The sequence below is a fragment of the Nuphar pumila genome, chromosome 6 (genome assembly GCF_984573655.1).
Source record: "Nuphar pumila chromosome 6, dmNupPumi1.hap1.1, whole genome shotgun sequence".
NCBI lineage: Eukaryota > Viridiplantae > Streptophyta > Magnoliopsida > Nymphaeales > Nymphaeaceae > Nuphar > Nuphar pumila.
In genome coordinates, this window is record NC_143254.1 from 1691046 (window position 1) to 1707163 (window position 16118).

The 16118-nt window shown below is 33.1% G+C and overlaps 1 pseudogene; it reads left to right on the forward strand.

Annotated features, from left to right (window-relative positions):
• The first annotated feature begins 448 nt into the window (after positions 1 to 448).
• On the forward strand, positions 449 to 15877 carry LOC149833632 (transmembrane 9 superfamily member 11 pseudogene; annotated as a pseudogene).
• The last annotated feature ends 241 nt before the right edge of the window (positions 15878 to 16118 follow it).

A 16118-nucleotide genomic window follows, 5' to 3' on the forward strand; every position in this document is an offset into this window, starting at 1 on the left:
TGTGAATTTTTGAGGCTCCAAACATTGTTTTTTTCATCGAAAACACATGATCTAGGTATGGATTCACATTTATAGGGCGGAAAAGGCTGAAAACCTATTTATCACCCAGTTTAGCACTGATATATATATATATATATATATATATATATATATATATATATATATATATATATGTGGGAACTGAACATATTAGGCTCCATTTTTTTGTTCAGCCCCGTTCTGCCCCATATTTTGAAGTGTTTTATGATATATCTGAACCCTTAGATGTGTTTAGCATGCTCGATTCAGTGAGAATCAACTCTTGGATCATATTTTTTTGACAAAAAATGTATTTTTACGAGCCCGAAAAATTGATGCCTTCATAGCCATTGATAAAAACTTATATACAGGTCAGATTCCTGTGATCCAAATGCCGGTTTTCATTAAACAAAACATATAGATAACATCTATGGTGGGGGACAGGATTGAGAATTCCCCTTAGGTTGAACAACAATGAGACCGACATCTTCTTGTGCAGGGGAAGCGAAGATCTTGATGCAAAGAATCAATGAGCTATACCAGGTAAATCTCATTCTTGAGAACCTCTCTGCTATTAGATATGCCAAGAAGGATGACATCAATTACAGATGGACTGGTTAACCTGTTGGGTACAATCTCAAGGACACCCATTTCATTTTCAATCACCTGATATTCAAGGTTTTGATTAACAAGTATGAAGAACCAAACGTGGCTAATGTTATGGGCACAGGGGATGCAATTGAGTTGCTACCCAATTCACAAAAGAAAGCTAATTCCATGCCTAATTAGATGGTTGTTGGGTTTGAGGTAGTCCCTTGTAGTTACCAACATGATGTTCTAAGTGGCCAAGGAATTGAAAACCTATGATAAGTTTCCAAATGCTATACGCTATGATCCAGCAGCCCTCACCATGACTGTTAAGAAAGGCCAACCCATCTTGTTCTCCTATGAGGTTGCTTTAGTGGAGAGCGAAATCCTGTGGCCATCGAGATGGGATGCCTATCTCAAGATGGAAGGAGCCAGAGTGCACTGGTTCTCCATTCTGAATTCTTTGATGGTGTCACTTACCTTGCTGGAATTGTGCTTGTGATCCTCCTATGGACGGTTAGCCGGGATCTGGCAAGATATGAGGAGCTTGACAAGGAAGCGCAGGCATAAATGAATGAGGAGCTTTATGGTTGGAAGCTTATCGTAGGTGGTGATGTCTTCCAGGCTCCTTCGCATCCGCGCCTTATGTGCATCTTTGTGGGCGATGGGGTACAGATACTGGTCATGGCAGTAGTGACTATATTTGCTGCATTCGGATTCATGTCGCCTGCTTCGCGGGGAACTCTAATCACTGGCATGCTGTTTTTCTACCTTGTGCTTGGAGTTGCTGCTGGTTATGTTGATGTCAGGCTATGGAGAACCATTAATCTAGGAAACAGCAAAGGATGGGCGTCCATCTCCTGGCAAGAAACTATGATTTTGAAGGGGCAGAACTCAAAAGTGGGTAGAACCAGCACATTACTATATATATATATATGTATATATATGTCAAACAAAGCATGTCGCACTAAAATTTGTCTTGGAAACTCGTACATTGTTTGTGAAAATGAACAAGGAGAATTAATGATAGATAGGCAACTTAGATATCACCATTACATCAAGAGTGTAAGTAGTAGTACACTTGGATGTTCGTTTCTCCATGAAGAAGCCATGGATGAGTGCTACAGCTTTACCTCATGGACTATTCATGAAGCTTTTCAACCCAATTAAGTTTGTGAGCCATATATGTACTTTTATAGAGTACCTAAAACAAAATACCCAATAAATCTCTAGAAATGACTACCAACTTTGTGTTGTCCTTTGATTTTGGTTTTACCATAAGCATATGCAATCCTATCGTAAAATGATATTTTAGATATTGCAAAAAAACACACCGTCATGTTACTTTTATTATCTTGATATTTTCATTTTTTATTTTTATTAGCAGTTTGCTTGGGGAAAGAGAACTCCTGTCTAATAATTTCACTTTAATTTGTTAATATTGATTTTTTGTCATTGTGTTATTGAATTTATTTCTTATTTAGATTCTTTATGAACCCTCAAGAAATTTGAAACTTACTGAAAATTTTTCAAGAAAATTCAAGGCTGAGACAATATCATATTCAACTTTTGCCACCACGAATGCAAGAAGAAGCATCAGTGTTCATAAAGTTGGTCGTGTTTCATGGGATTGAAAATTTGGAAAGCAAGTCTTTTCCCTTTCTTTTACATAGTTTTCTCCAGTCAATTCCACAGAAAGTACAAAGTTGGTGTTTGGCAATATATATATATATATATATATATATATATATATATATATATATATATATATATATATATATATATATATATATATATATATATATATATATATATATATATATACTAATGAGTGGAAATCACTCTTTTCTTCAAAAAAAAAAAATTAGATCAAATATTAAAGATGTGATCTACATGGTTTGTTTAGTAGAAAACTTGTTTTGAATATGTGATCATGACAAGTAATTAGGTTTTTGAAAAGGTTAAAAAATCAACTGTCCACAATGTGCCAAAATTTCACAACTCAAAAGATCACATTTTTACATAGAAAAGCACATCTAAGGCTTGATCCTTAGCAAACAAACCATGTTGAACACGCCTATGTGGTTAGATTGAGTCGATACAACTTGCAACTGATTTCTAGCTCATTTGTTTTGTACCTTCATTAGTGTATATATATATATAGTGGTAGTTGTGTACCACTTTTTAGCCTAAGCAGGTCTTTGCATGCCATTAAATTAAGGCTCAACTATTATTCGAGCAGTCCTCATAAACATTCAAGAATAGACCCACGTTAGTCTTTGGATTTTCTATCCCATTGAATTTGCCAAATTTTTGGAAGGTGGTGTGATCGTTGCAAAAAAACATTCTTTTCTTTTTAGGGAAAGAGAAAACTCTCGCAAGGTCTCACTTGACCTTTGGGAATTTTTTTTGAAATAACTCGCCTCCATTTTAAAATTTGTGAGAAAATGAAGATATTGAATTCGCTCGTCAGTACGATGTTCAACTGTTCCTAGCACTTTTACTAGGGGTAATCTAACTTATGCCTTTGCTTTGCCTAAATTTGTTTAAGAAATTATTCTAAATCCTAAATGCACATTGAATCAGGCTTGTGCTATGATTTTGAATTTTGAAAAATGTGTATGCTTTTGAAAAGGATTTCAGAGATTTGATATTTCCAAGTGACTTGAAAATGGGCTTGAAAATATCCTTTAGGAAGAAGAATTGAAAGTTTTGAAATTGAGCTTGAATTGAAAATTTGAAGTTGAATTGAATTGAAATTTGAATTAAAAGTTTGAATTTGAGTTTGAACTAAAATTTTGAAGTTAAATTGAATTGGAACTTGAATTGAAAACTTGAAATTCGAATTGAAAATTTAAAGTTGAATTGGATTTGAGAGTTGAATTTCGAAATTTGAGATCTGAATTATTTGAAATTGAATATTAAAATTAAAATTGATTTTGAAATCAGAATTGAACTTAGAAATCGAATTTGGAACTCTTAAAATGAAATTGAAAATCAAAGTTAGAATTGAAATTTGGAAATTAAGATTGAACTTTGAATTTAAAATTGAAAATTTAAAATCTGAAATAGAAAATGTAATTGAATTTGAAACTAAAAAAAGATGAATTTGAAATTTTGGAAATGGAATTGGAAATTCAAAATAAAATTCAAAATTTAAATTGAAATAAAAATCGAGAATTAGAATGAAACTAAGAATTGAAATTTGAAAATAGAAAATTTGAAATTGATATTTGAATTTGAGAAGGAAATTCAGAATTTGAAATTTGAAAGAAATAGAAAATTGAAATTAAATTTTGAAAGAAAATAGAAAATCACTACAAGAAAACTGTGGATTAGCGACGGACGCTATCCATCGCTAATATGTCGCTAAACTGTTTAGCGACGGATTGGTGACGAATTAGCAATGGATAGCGTCCATCATAAATTTATGGTCTCTAATTTGCGATAAAACTGATCTGTCGCTACTTTCATCGCTAATTTGTGACAGATTAGCGATGGACATGATCCGTCGCGAGTTCGTTGCTAAATAAGCATAGATTTGGTTTTGCGATGGACATGATTCGTAGCTAAGCCATCGCTATTTTAGTGACGGGTTAGCGATGGATAATATCTGTCGCTAATTTAGCGATGGATTAACGACGAATAATATCCATCACTATTTTTTTAAAAAAAAATTGCTCCCTGCCGGGCAGTATTCCGACAGCAACAGGCCAAACTTGTACCGCTCCCACAAGCGTTGCACAGGGTCTTAGACCCGAGCGGCTCAGCCCACCACTGCGGGGTCTTCTACACAAGGCAGTGGTTGCACATCTGAATCGATGCGCTCTCCGGTGCACTCTTTGGTGCCCTCCTGACCTAGTTCCCTGCTTGTTTGACCCGACCCACCACTGCGGGGACTTCTACACAAGGCAGTGGCTGCACTTCCGAACCGACGCGCTCTCCGACGTCCTCCCAACTTGTTTCCTTGCTTATTCGGTTCTCTCGCTTGTCCATCGACCTGAAACTAGAACCCCCAACAGAATTGTTAGGCAAAAAAATAGAGGTCAGGAATGGAAAGCCACGCTTGAAAAAGAAAACCATTTATCGGGACGGAAAGTTCACTGCCGTTAAGAACGTCGATGAAATCAACAAAAGAAGAGTTGTTCGAGACTGAAGAGGTCAGGCTGGCCTGGTCCTCCAGTGCCGACGACTTCGACTCCTCTTCTTCCTCGCGTTCCTTCGCCACGAAGTCATCCTCGTTCGAACGTTCTGCCAAAAACTAGTTTAAATCGAATGGCTTTTGGGTCTCTTTAAATTTCGCATGGGGAGAGAGAAAATTTTGCGCCCTAGATGGGTCGGTTTAAATCGAAAAGGAACGACGAAATTAGCAACATAATTTTTCCGTCGTAAATTTCATCGCTAATTAGCGATGAAATTAGCGACAGAAAAAATTCGTCGCTAATTCCCTTGCTAATTAGTGACGGAATTGTGACAGAAAAATTATGTCAGCCATCCGTTGCGAAGTTGCGATAGAAGTTTTCTGACACAAATTTCCATCGCTAATTAACACTTTTCTTGTATTGAGAATTAGCGACAGAAAAATAGCATCACAAATCTGTCGCTAATTAGCGACAGATTCGTGATGGAAAACTTTCCGTTACTAAGTTGCGATGGAGTTTGAGATATAATTTTTCTGTCGCGAATCCATCACTAAGTAGTGACAAATTAGTGATGAAAGTTTTTTTGCCGCGAATTTGTCGCTAATTAGCAACAGATTCATGACGAATTTTTTTTCGTCGCTAATTCCATAAATCATTTGAATGTTAGTGATGGATAGTTTTCTCTAGTTAATCCGTCGTAAATTTGCGACGGAAAAAATTTATCGCAAATTTCTGTCGCTAATTAGCATTTTTCTTGTAGTGAATTAAAATTGAAAATGAAATTCAAAATTTAGAATTTGAAATTTGAGAGAAATAGAAAATTGATATTCGAAATTAAAAATGAAACTCAAAGTTAAAATTTTAAAATTCGAAAATCAAAAGTTAGAATAAAGAAAAAAATAAAATAAAAAAATAAAAATTGAAAGCGAATATTTGAAATAGGATTTGAATGAAATAGAATCGAAAATGAAAATTGAAAAATAACTTTGAATTTGTAAAAATGGAAATAAAAATGACTTTAAAATTTTAAGTGAAAATTGTTTTTGAAAATTATTTCAAAAATCACTTAAAATTTTGAAAATAACTTGGAATAATTTTAAAAAAATCAATGCAATTCTATCTTAAATGATGAATATGCTATTTCTTTGAAAAATCATTTGAATTTTAAAAAAAGTTTTATACTTTATAGAATTAAAAAATAAGATTAATTTTCATATATATTCATGACTAGGGCCATAAATATATTTTAAATTAATCTTTATTTAAAATTCTAATAAAAAAAAGAAAAAACAAGTTTTTGTGTCTTTATAGAATTAAAGCAAAATTAATTTTAATATATTCATGACTAGGGCCATAAATATATTTTAAATTAACTTTTATTTTGATTCAAATAAAGAAAGAAAAGAAAATTATGGAAGAAATGATGATTTTCGAAAATGATCTAAAGTGTAGATCATTTTTTTATTTAATAAATAATAATAACTCTAAGTATTATTCATATTCTGACTAGAGTCATAAATACAAATTTTACTTAACGTTATTTATCCTTTATTAAATGATACACGTGTCATTCGTGTTTTCTACAATGTATTTCAAAAGAAAAGAAAAATAAATGAAATACATCAATTATGAAATTTAATCTAAATGCTCATTCATTTTAAACTAAGCATAAAATAAAAAATTCCAGTAATAAATTATTATAATACTTGAATGAATTTACATCAATTGAAAATAAAGAAAAAGAAAATCCTGCAAAATGAACAAATATGTTAGAAATATAGGCATTTATGAATTTTCTTCAATTATTGAAAAATTAAAGAAAATCCAAGATTAGCCTTTTTATGCCCCAAAAAATAAAGGAAAAATCCATAAACATGATAGAAATTTATGAAATTTTATATGATTAAACTAGGATTAAAATGAAAGAAAACCCTTTTTACAGATTTCAAAATGAGTTTTCATTAGGGAGAACACATCTAAACAAATTGAAAATAGAACTTAAGAAATGCTTAATGAAGCTAAATGACAGTGTTCTAATTTTTTATCCGAATCAGATATAAAAACTTTATATAATGTATTAAAAATTTATGGAGATAAATTAGACATGTAAAGGAAAATTTTTCAATTTACAGATCTAGAAAATGATCTCCCATTGGAGAGATCCAATCTGATCAAGTTGGACAAAAATTTGTAAAAACTTGTGAAAGAAAAATCAATAGGGTTCTGGTTTTTTGTCTGAATGACAAATGAAAAGTTGATGAAAGTTTATGAAAATTGGCATGCATAAACTAGACATTCTAAGGATAAAAATTCTTTTTACAGATCTAAAAAATGATCTCTCATTAGAGAGATATAAATGCAACAAGTTGATTTTGGGCCTGAGCAATGCCTAGGATTGCAAACAGGCAGGGTTTTGACTTAAAATGTTAAAGAAATATAAATACTTCATAGAAATGTATAAAATTTTACAGAGTTGAACTAGACATTCAGATTAAGAATTTTTTTTTTACATATCTCAAAAATGATCTCCCATTAAGGATATATGATTCTGACAAAATGGGTTAAAAATCAGACCCTAAAAGTGATACAATATAATAGGGTTGCAATTTTTAACTAAAATCGAGCATAAAAAATACCATATAAATTGATGAAATTTGGTGTGAACAAACTAAACTCAATGCTAGAGACATCCCTTTTTACATATTTGAAAGATCATCTCTGGTTAGAGAGAAATCACTCCAACAAGTTGGTCTAATTTCAGGCCAAATTCAAACGAGGCTAAATAGAAAGGTCCAAATCCTATTTTTTTGAGAGACCAAACCAACTCAGAATGATCTGATTTTTGGTAGAGATTCCGAAAATATATGTGTGAAGATGCAGTAAAAAAAATCAGATCAAAATAACATCTAATTCTATGTGAAATGATAAAAGCAAAAACAGACCAGAATTGAACATATCATCTCAATATAATTGAATGGAATAGAATATCATAAATGATTTGATACAATGATCAAACATGAGATCTATCATTCTAGATCATAGATGATGATGAAAATAATGCAAAAACAGAATTAAACAATCTAGAAATAAAATTAAAAGCATTGGGGTATAAATTGAAATTGATTTTGCCCATAGAATATGAAATTTGATCTATAAAAAATCAAATCTCAATTCTAAATGGCTAGAATGAAAATGCACAAAGTAAATAGCAAATTGAATGGATTAAAAATATAAAATAGAAATTAATATGAAATTAAAATAGATCTACATTGCTATTACATGATATTGAAAGAAAATTAGAAGAAAGAAGAGAAGAAATTGGGGCAATTTTGAGAAAAAAAGAAATAAAAGAGAAACAAGAATAGAAAAGAGGAGAGAGAGAGGCCTACCTTGGGCTTTCTTCTTCTTCACTCCAACCACCAAGTGAGGAGCCAAAGAGGATGAGGAGCACTTGAGAGAGAGAGGGGAGAGGAGAAGAGAAAGAGAGAATTCTTTTTTATTCTCTTAATTTCTCAAATTTTCAACTTATGAAATGAGAGACCCCAAGGGTCTTATTTATAGCTTGAAATGGGAGTATTTTGGGTATCAAAATTGAAGATATTTTCTCAAAATTGGCGGCACCCCCATGTGAGTCTTTTCTCTTTTTGCCAAATGGGCAAAAAAGTAATTTATTAAGAAATGCACATGTGGCACCCTTTTTGCAAATGGGTGCCCATGTGGGTCTTTTTGAAAAATCTTAAATGGGTAAAAGGGAAAGTTTGGCAAAACTTTGACATATGGCATCACCTTGTAAGTGATGCGCATGTGGGTTTTTAAAAGCAAAAGGGTTTTTAAAGATTTGTTCAAAATGATTTTTATTTTGATTTTTGAAAATACCAAGTGACGCCTTTCTTTAAAAAACAAATATTTTTCCTTTTGATTTTGAATTTAAGATAAAAAGGGAAATAAAATATGAAAAATAAAAGAGGAATTTTGAAAATAATTGGATTAAAAAATCCAATCTTGCTTTATGAAATTCAAATTGGGTAAAAACCGGATCCAGAATAAATTTTGAGAATTTTGCAAAAATACTGATTTTGGTTTCTGAAATTTCAAAGATTGTTTTGAAATTGGGGATAAAAATTGGATTTTGATTTTAAATTTGAAATCCTCAAATTTATTTTGAATAAAAATTAGATTTTGAAATTGGATATGGATCCATTTTGACATTTCGAAATCCAAATTAAATTTTGAATTAGATCCAGGGCATTTTTCAAAAGATTTTTGAAATTCAAAGGTTATTTTTGAATTTGGGGATAAAAATTGGATTTTGATTTTAAATTTGAAATCCCCAAATTGATTTTGAATAAAAATTAGATTTTCAAACTAGATCCGGATCCACTTTGACATTTCGAAATCTAAACTGAATTTTGAACTGGATTGAGGATATTTTTCAGAGGATTTTTGCAAAATGATGGATTTTAATTTGAAAACCAAAGATTGATTTTGAAATTAGGATAAAATTTGAGTTTTACAAAGGATCTGGATCCGAAGTTTTGAAAAAGATTGTATCTGGATCTCGATTTGAAGAAAATTGGTTCAAAATGGGAATAAAACCTTGAATATGGTATTCTGAAGAAATTTAAAAAAATGAAAAACCCCAAATTCATAATAAGATTGAGATTTTTTATTTTGGATCTTGGATCCAACTCAGAGGATGAAATTGGATCTTGGATCTAAATCAGAACCCAAGAAGTGAAATTGAATCTCAGATGTTAGATTAATATGAGTTCAGAAATTGATTTGATTAGACTTATGAACGGATCAGAAGGTGGATCCAAATGGATTTGAAATCGTTAATTGGATCCTGGATATCCGATGGGATATTCCAGGCTGAAAGAATGAATTTGACTCTGGATATAGATTTCTGAATGAATCAAAGGAAAAATCCAGGTCCACAAAGAAATTAGACACCAGATCCAACATTGGATCCAACATCCAAATTAAAATGGATCGGATCTCTAATATTGATAAGATATTAGATGAAAGAATTGATCCGAGTCTGAATTTGGGGTCTGTCCCAGTTTAAAAATTATTGAAAACAGTGTCTCAGATATTTTTTATTTTTTTTGTCTTCGCCCTGTAGATGCAGAAACACGATACTAGACTGGTCTGAACTAATTTGAACCGGACTGGATTATAATGAACTGAATCTGAAATCAGTTATACTCAGATGAACTAAATTCGGAGCTAGAACACTAGCTCATTCAGCTGGAGTTAGCTTGATTTGGACTGAATTGAGCTCGAATGAGCTAAAAATGTGCTGAGATGAGTTAAAACGAAGGTCTGAGTGTGTAAAAAGCGATTTTAAATTGAAACTAGATCATTCAAACTCTTGATGCACTTATGTCAGACTCTCGGGGATAGGATGTACTGGATTTGGCTGACTTAGGGATAGTCTGGCTAAAATTCAAGCTAAAATGAGTTTATTTCGTGAGAAATGCACTAATTTTAGCTAAAATGGACTTACACGGCTTATCGTGAGCTTAGTGGAGCTAGAAATAACTGACATTCTAGCTTTTCTGAACTTAAACTGAGTTTGGCTAAGTCTGACTGACTAAAGGATTAAAGGTGACTCAAGGGTAAAATGATAATTTTATTAACGAAGTGAGGATAGACCGATCTCTAGACTAAGATAATCCTAGGAGCGAGACTCGATACTGCCCTGCAAGGTTTTGGCATATGCGAAAAGAAATGTCTAGAATGGACTTAAAAATTTTGAGGTGTTTACAGGTGATTTCCAATGGTTCGTTGCACCTGTCCTAGATGAAATTTTATATCTCATAAGGCATCCTTTCACCCTTGCACCTCACATCTGATGGTTCATGTTTCTCAACTCTTCTTGTAAATTGTAGACTTCATTAGATTGAGATCTCTAAGAGGAGATATGTAGGTTGCACAAACTTTTTTGTTGAATTTCTCTCATCCTCCTCCTCCTGCTCCTCCTCAAAGAGGCATTCCCATTTTCTAGGTTCTCATATGCGGATTTGTGAGTGGACGTTTGGACAAACCCTTTTCCTTTATCTGTAGTCTGATTGCCTGACTAGACCCTATCTTCATCATCATCTAGGTGCCCTTCTTCCCCTTTTAATTGGTCAAAAAGATCTACCTCATACGAGATTGTCACTTTTCCTGGGTAGGAATTCTCCCCTAATCACAAGTCTTGGAGTTCCACGACAACTTTGAGCTTTCAGTTAAGACCAATGTTATAGGTATCAGTGTGTATCGATCGATACATATCAAAATCAATATGCATCACCCCTGAATCAATTATTTTTTAATAAATGTAAAAAAATACTAAAAATTATGTTTAATATTTTTAAAAATATTATTTAAACAGTTTTAACACTTGTTTTAACAAGTGTATCTGATTGACACATAATGTTTTTTTATTATTTTTTGGTCGATACAAAACGTTTCACTTGAGTATCGATATTGATCGATACACTTGAATCGTTGGCCAACCTATTTAGGGCCGATACCGATACTAACAACATTGGGTAAGTCATCTGGTGGTCTTGGATCAGAGACTCAAATTATAATTTTGGACCAGGGCTACCAAAAATTTGACCCAACTTGGATTGACTAAGATTTTTGGGAGACTCCACGTGGGAGTCATTCTTTAAAACCTTGATCATAGGTAGGTTCTACCAATAAGCCAGAGTCTAAGCAAGACAATCAACACATAGATTCAATTTTTGAAAACAATGGGCTTCCTACATCTCCTCTAATGATCCATGGATCAGCGAGACCACTTCACTGGGTTCTACTAAGTAGGGGTTGCTGTTTTCGGTCATTGCCCGAATATACATGGACTAACACTCCAAGTATATATGCATGTTCAAGGTATCCAACTTTCTTATAAAAGACTCGAAACACCTTGCTTTTTAAGAAGGAACTTTGGACAAAACCATTCTATTCAAAATTAAGGTATCTGCTGAAACACATTACTTTTAAAAATAGAAAGGAGACTAGATAAATTAATTATTATTGGTTTTTTTTTCTATTATTCTTATTATTTTTCATTGTGTCTTAGTTTTGTAGTTACGCTAGAAGTGATCCTCATGTTCACTGCATCAAGGTGCCACGGTGACTAAACAAATATTCACCAATTAGTTTAGGGATCATTTCTGGTTGCCTTGGGCCTTATAATAAGAGATGCATACACTGGGTGTCGTACTTGCGATGTGTTTCTACTTGAACACTTTAAGCCAACTCACTTAACCAGGTGCACGGAACTATTGTTGGTGGATGCTTGGTAGCTTGTCTACGGAAAAATCAATCATAAATTTTGTATTCAAGACAATGATGTCAGTATGGTTGCCAGCTGATTCATATTCGTATCAGCAGAAAATCAATACAAACTGACCTGAACCGGTTCATTTTTAAATAAATCTGAAATTAGTTGAAATAGTTTTTAATATTATTGTCATATTTATTTGACATGCGCCTTTCCGTGGTTAAAAGCTGGCTGATTCAAAATGATTCAGCCCTGAATAGGAATCGCCCATGATTTCCTGAATAGATTTGATTCTTAATACTTTGGTTTAAGCCGGTTATATATATATATATATATATATATATATATATATATATATATATATATATATATATATATATATAACTGAAATATGAGAACTAAAAATATGGATATTTTCAACACTTTTTTTTTTCAAATCCAACCGTATAGATGGGATTGGCATGGTGAATTTGCTAAGAATCAACCATTGAGTTATGTATTTTCGATGAAAAATGTGACTTTTGAATGCTTGAATATTTATAAAGATTATGAGCCATTGATTTTAAAAACTTTAAAAAACTACATTTTAAGTATCAAAATCTAATGGTTCAAGAACAAGTTCTTATAAAACCAGGTATGAAGATCACATCCGTATGGTTAGATTCAAGAGAAAAGAACAAAAAATCTATGTAAATAGCGGTTCATCTCAAACCTACTCATGTGATCTTTATGCTTGGAGCATTTGATTTATAGGAATCAGTTTTTGGAGCATTTGATTTCGATTCATGGATAGATTTTTATAAGTTTCAAAAATCAATGGCTTACAATTTTCATAAAATTTTGAAGCTCTAAATACCATTTTTTCTATCCAACATTCATGATCCAAGTCTTTATTTAGAGTAAATAAATCATGTGTATGGTCAGAATTTTGAAAAAAATATTAATTTTTTTCATTGAGTAGGTTTGGGACCGTTTTCATTCTTTTATATATATATATATATATATATCAAAAGATCAACATTGACCATCTAACAGTGTTACCGTACTCTCGATGATGAAGCCCCAAACACGTCTTCATGGACTGTACGTCTTATAAAAACTTTATTCCCTTCAACTTTATTTTATTCCATAAGGTCTTCTGCCCTCCAAAACCTACAAGGCTAGAAATATCTTTACAAAATCCCACTCTTTAAGGTTCTCTGTTTTAAAGGTAAAACTTTTAGAATTACAAAAACATATTTGGGTATGGGTCGGTTCAGGTATATAGTCAAGTTGAGTACGGACGGTTAATGTGTATAATCGGGTCGGGTTCAATTCAATTTTAAAATATAGAGAACCTTTTGGGTCTGTGCAAATAATTGGGTGGGTCGGTTTGGGTTTAGGTTTTCATTTACAATACCTAAGACCCAACCCTCCGAGTCCACCAATATTGATTTGGGTCGGCTATAATTGGTTTGGGACATCGGGTTGGGTCGGGTCAGGTATACCCGGTAGAGTTACACCCCTAAAGGAGATGTATGATTTTACTAACTAATTGATCTTTTCCCAAGTCAAGAGTGGTTTGTTGTCCTAATGTAAAAAATGAAGAATAGGGGTGACTTGTGAATGTCACCAAGTTGACGGGATGTCACATAGGGATGACAGTGAACAGGGGGACAAGGTCTCTACCCCAGCCTCCTCTCAAAATTCTACCTTTCATCCCTGCATGGATTTTGATTTTTAACCTCTATCCCCATTTCATGTCCTCTATTCCCGATCCAAATGGGGTGAGGCGGGGTGGGGTCCCGCCGATCATGTCCCCAACTCGGAGTTTTACCCGATTCTCGGTAAGAGTTTTTTAGACATAAAAAAAAATCATTTGATTTTTTTTTTGTATCTTTCTAATTGAGATGTAGCCCTACTTATAGTGGAATATTAGGAACTAAGCAATGGTTCAAATATAACGCACATCATGGCCGTTATCGTTATTTTACTTTAAAAGGGTTTTTTGAATGAACAACGTCGTGCATCAGATGTAAAGCGAACGTTTCACTTACCATTCATCTCTTAGATGAACGACTCTCAAGGTTAATTAGGGAAACACAATCCCTTGAATTTTCAAGTGTACGTCCTTAATTTATATGACATCTGAGATCAACCAATGAGTTGAGGATCGCCTATCAATCACATGATCTGAAAGTCTTTTAGGCCCTTTTTGAAAACTAGTAGCTGGGATGGGAAGTGGCATTTTAGGATAGGAAGTAGCAGCTGCCAATTCTATGCTTTAGTGTAAATACAATGCCACTTATCATCCCAAACACTAAGGTCGTGTTTGGAAGCTCAACATCCATGTTAGCTGACAAATCTTGGTGATTTGTTACTTTACACATGCTTGTTTGGTAGCATCATCAAAATTTTGACAAGTAATTAACAAATTCATTTTGAAATTGTTTAGAAGGATGTGTGGATTTTGTAATTTTCTTTTTATATAGCAGTTTCCAAACATATATAAGAATATGGTTTTTTTTTTAAAGGTTAAAGCTCATACTTATAGCACTTTTAGAAGCCAACAAGATGTAAGAAAAGTAATGTGAAATAGAAAATCTATATGGATTTTTTGACCCTTTCAAACCAGAGACTTTTTTGCTTCTAAAAGTACACTTTTTGATAAAAAACATTCGACCATGGGGTGGAGAAATGTTTCCTACCAAAAGAAATTTTATTTTTATACTCCTCACCATCTTACTGTATCTCACCATCACCACCACCCACCACCCTATCTCTCAATTTTTTCACATTTTCCCACTTTTTTTTCTCATACTACAAAAACAAGCAAAAAACTTTTTTTTTTTTTTAACTTCTCATGTCAAAAACTCTCATAGGCTTTTTCTTTCTTTCAAACGAGCCCATAGTTAAAAATGAAAAGTTGATCTATTTTGTTTTCGTCTATATTTTGACAATGTCACCGTGCTAACAGTTTTTCACTACAGCCAATAAAATAGGAAACTATCAGCAATTAATATAAACATCATGATAATATTCTGACATTCAAGCACAATTCTTATATATACATATATATATATATATAGAGAGAGAGAGAGAGAGAGTAATGTGTTTCTTTTGTATTTTAAAAACTTTTCTAGCTGTTTCTTCATGTTTTCATATGAAAAATACTATTATAACCTATTATTTCTTATCTGTTTTATTTTTTTTTATATATTTTTAAAAACTTTTGAAGCTTATGAGATTTTCTTGAGAAAGCCAACTTATGAAAAAAAAAACTCAAGATTCTTCCAACAAAAAAAAAAAAAAAAAACTTCTATCGAGCAATTGCCCCAAAAAGTTCTATGTATAGATAAAACCCAGTTTCTCTTTCCTCTTAAAATTTCCTATTCTGGCTCACCCATTTCTCCCTTGGCCTAAAAAAGAGAAATTTATGGGTGTTTCTCTTTCTAAACCTCTATACCCAATTCCTGTAGTCTTGTTTCTGGATCGAAGAAGGAAAAATAAAAACTGGGTTTTGTTCTCCAGATCTCTTTCTTCAAACCCTTTTCATTTCTTGCCCTGGAAGATCGAAAAACCATAGACTTCGTTGTTTTTTCCTGGATTGTAATTGGTGATTTTTGTTGGTAATTGATCGCTGAGAAATTGACGTGCTATGGCAGGGAGTTCTCGGGAGGATAAGAAGGCGAAGAAGCAGAATCCCTTCTTTGGTGATTACCAGGTTAACAAGGGCACTACCGAAAGCAAGCTCGCCGCCCTGAGCGAGCTCACCGGTCACAACATCGAGAGCCGGTACGATCTCGACCGGGGTGAGTTCAGGATCACCTACCTCTGTACTGATCGGACCACTCAGGAGGTCTTCACCTGAAAGAAAGTGGAGTTAATATGGTAGGTTGGGAGGGCATCGGAGGTAGCCGGACGCACCATGCAGAGTGAAGTCAGCATGAGATTTGCCGACTACCACCTTTTGATTGTGGCAGTCGAAACGTGAATCAGGCGTCGGCAAATGCTACTCACAACAATCCTATGAATTTCATTTTTTCCCTTCGTTCCAAACCAAAAGAAAAAAATGAAACCCACTCCGGCGCCTATTTTTTCACTCCGACGAT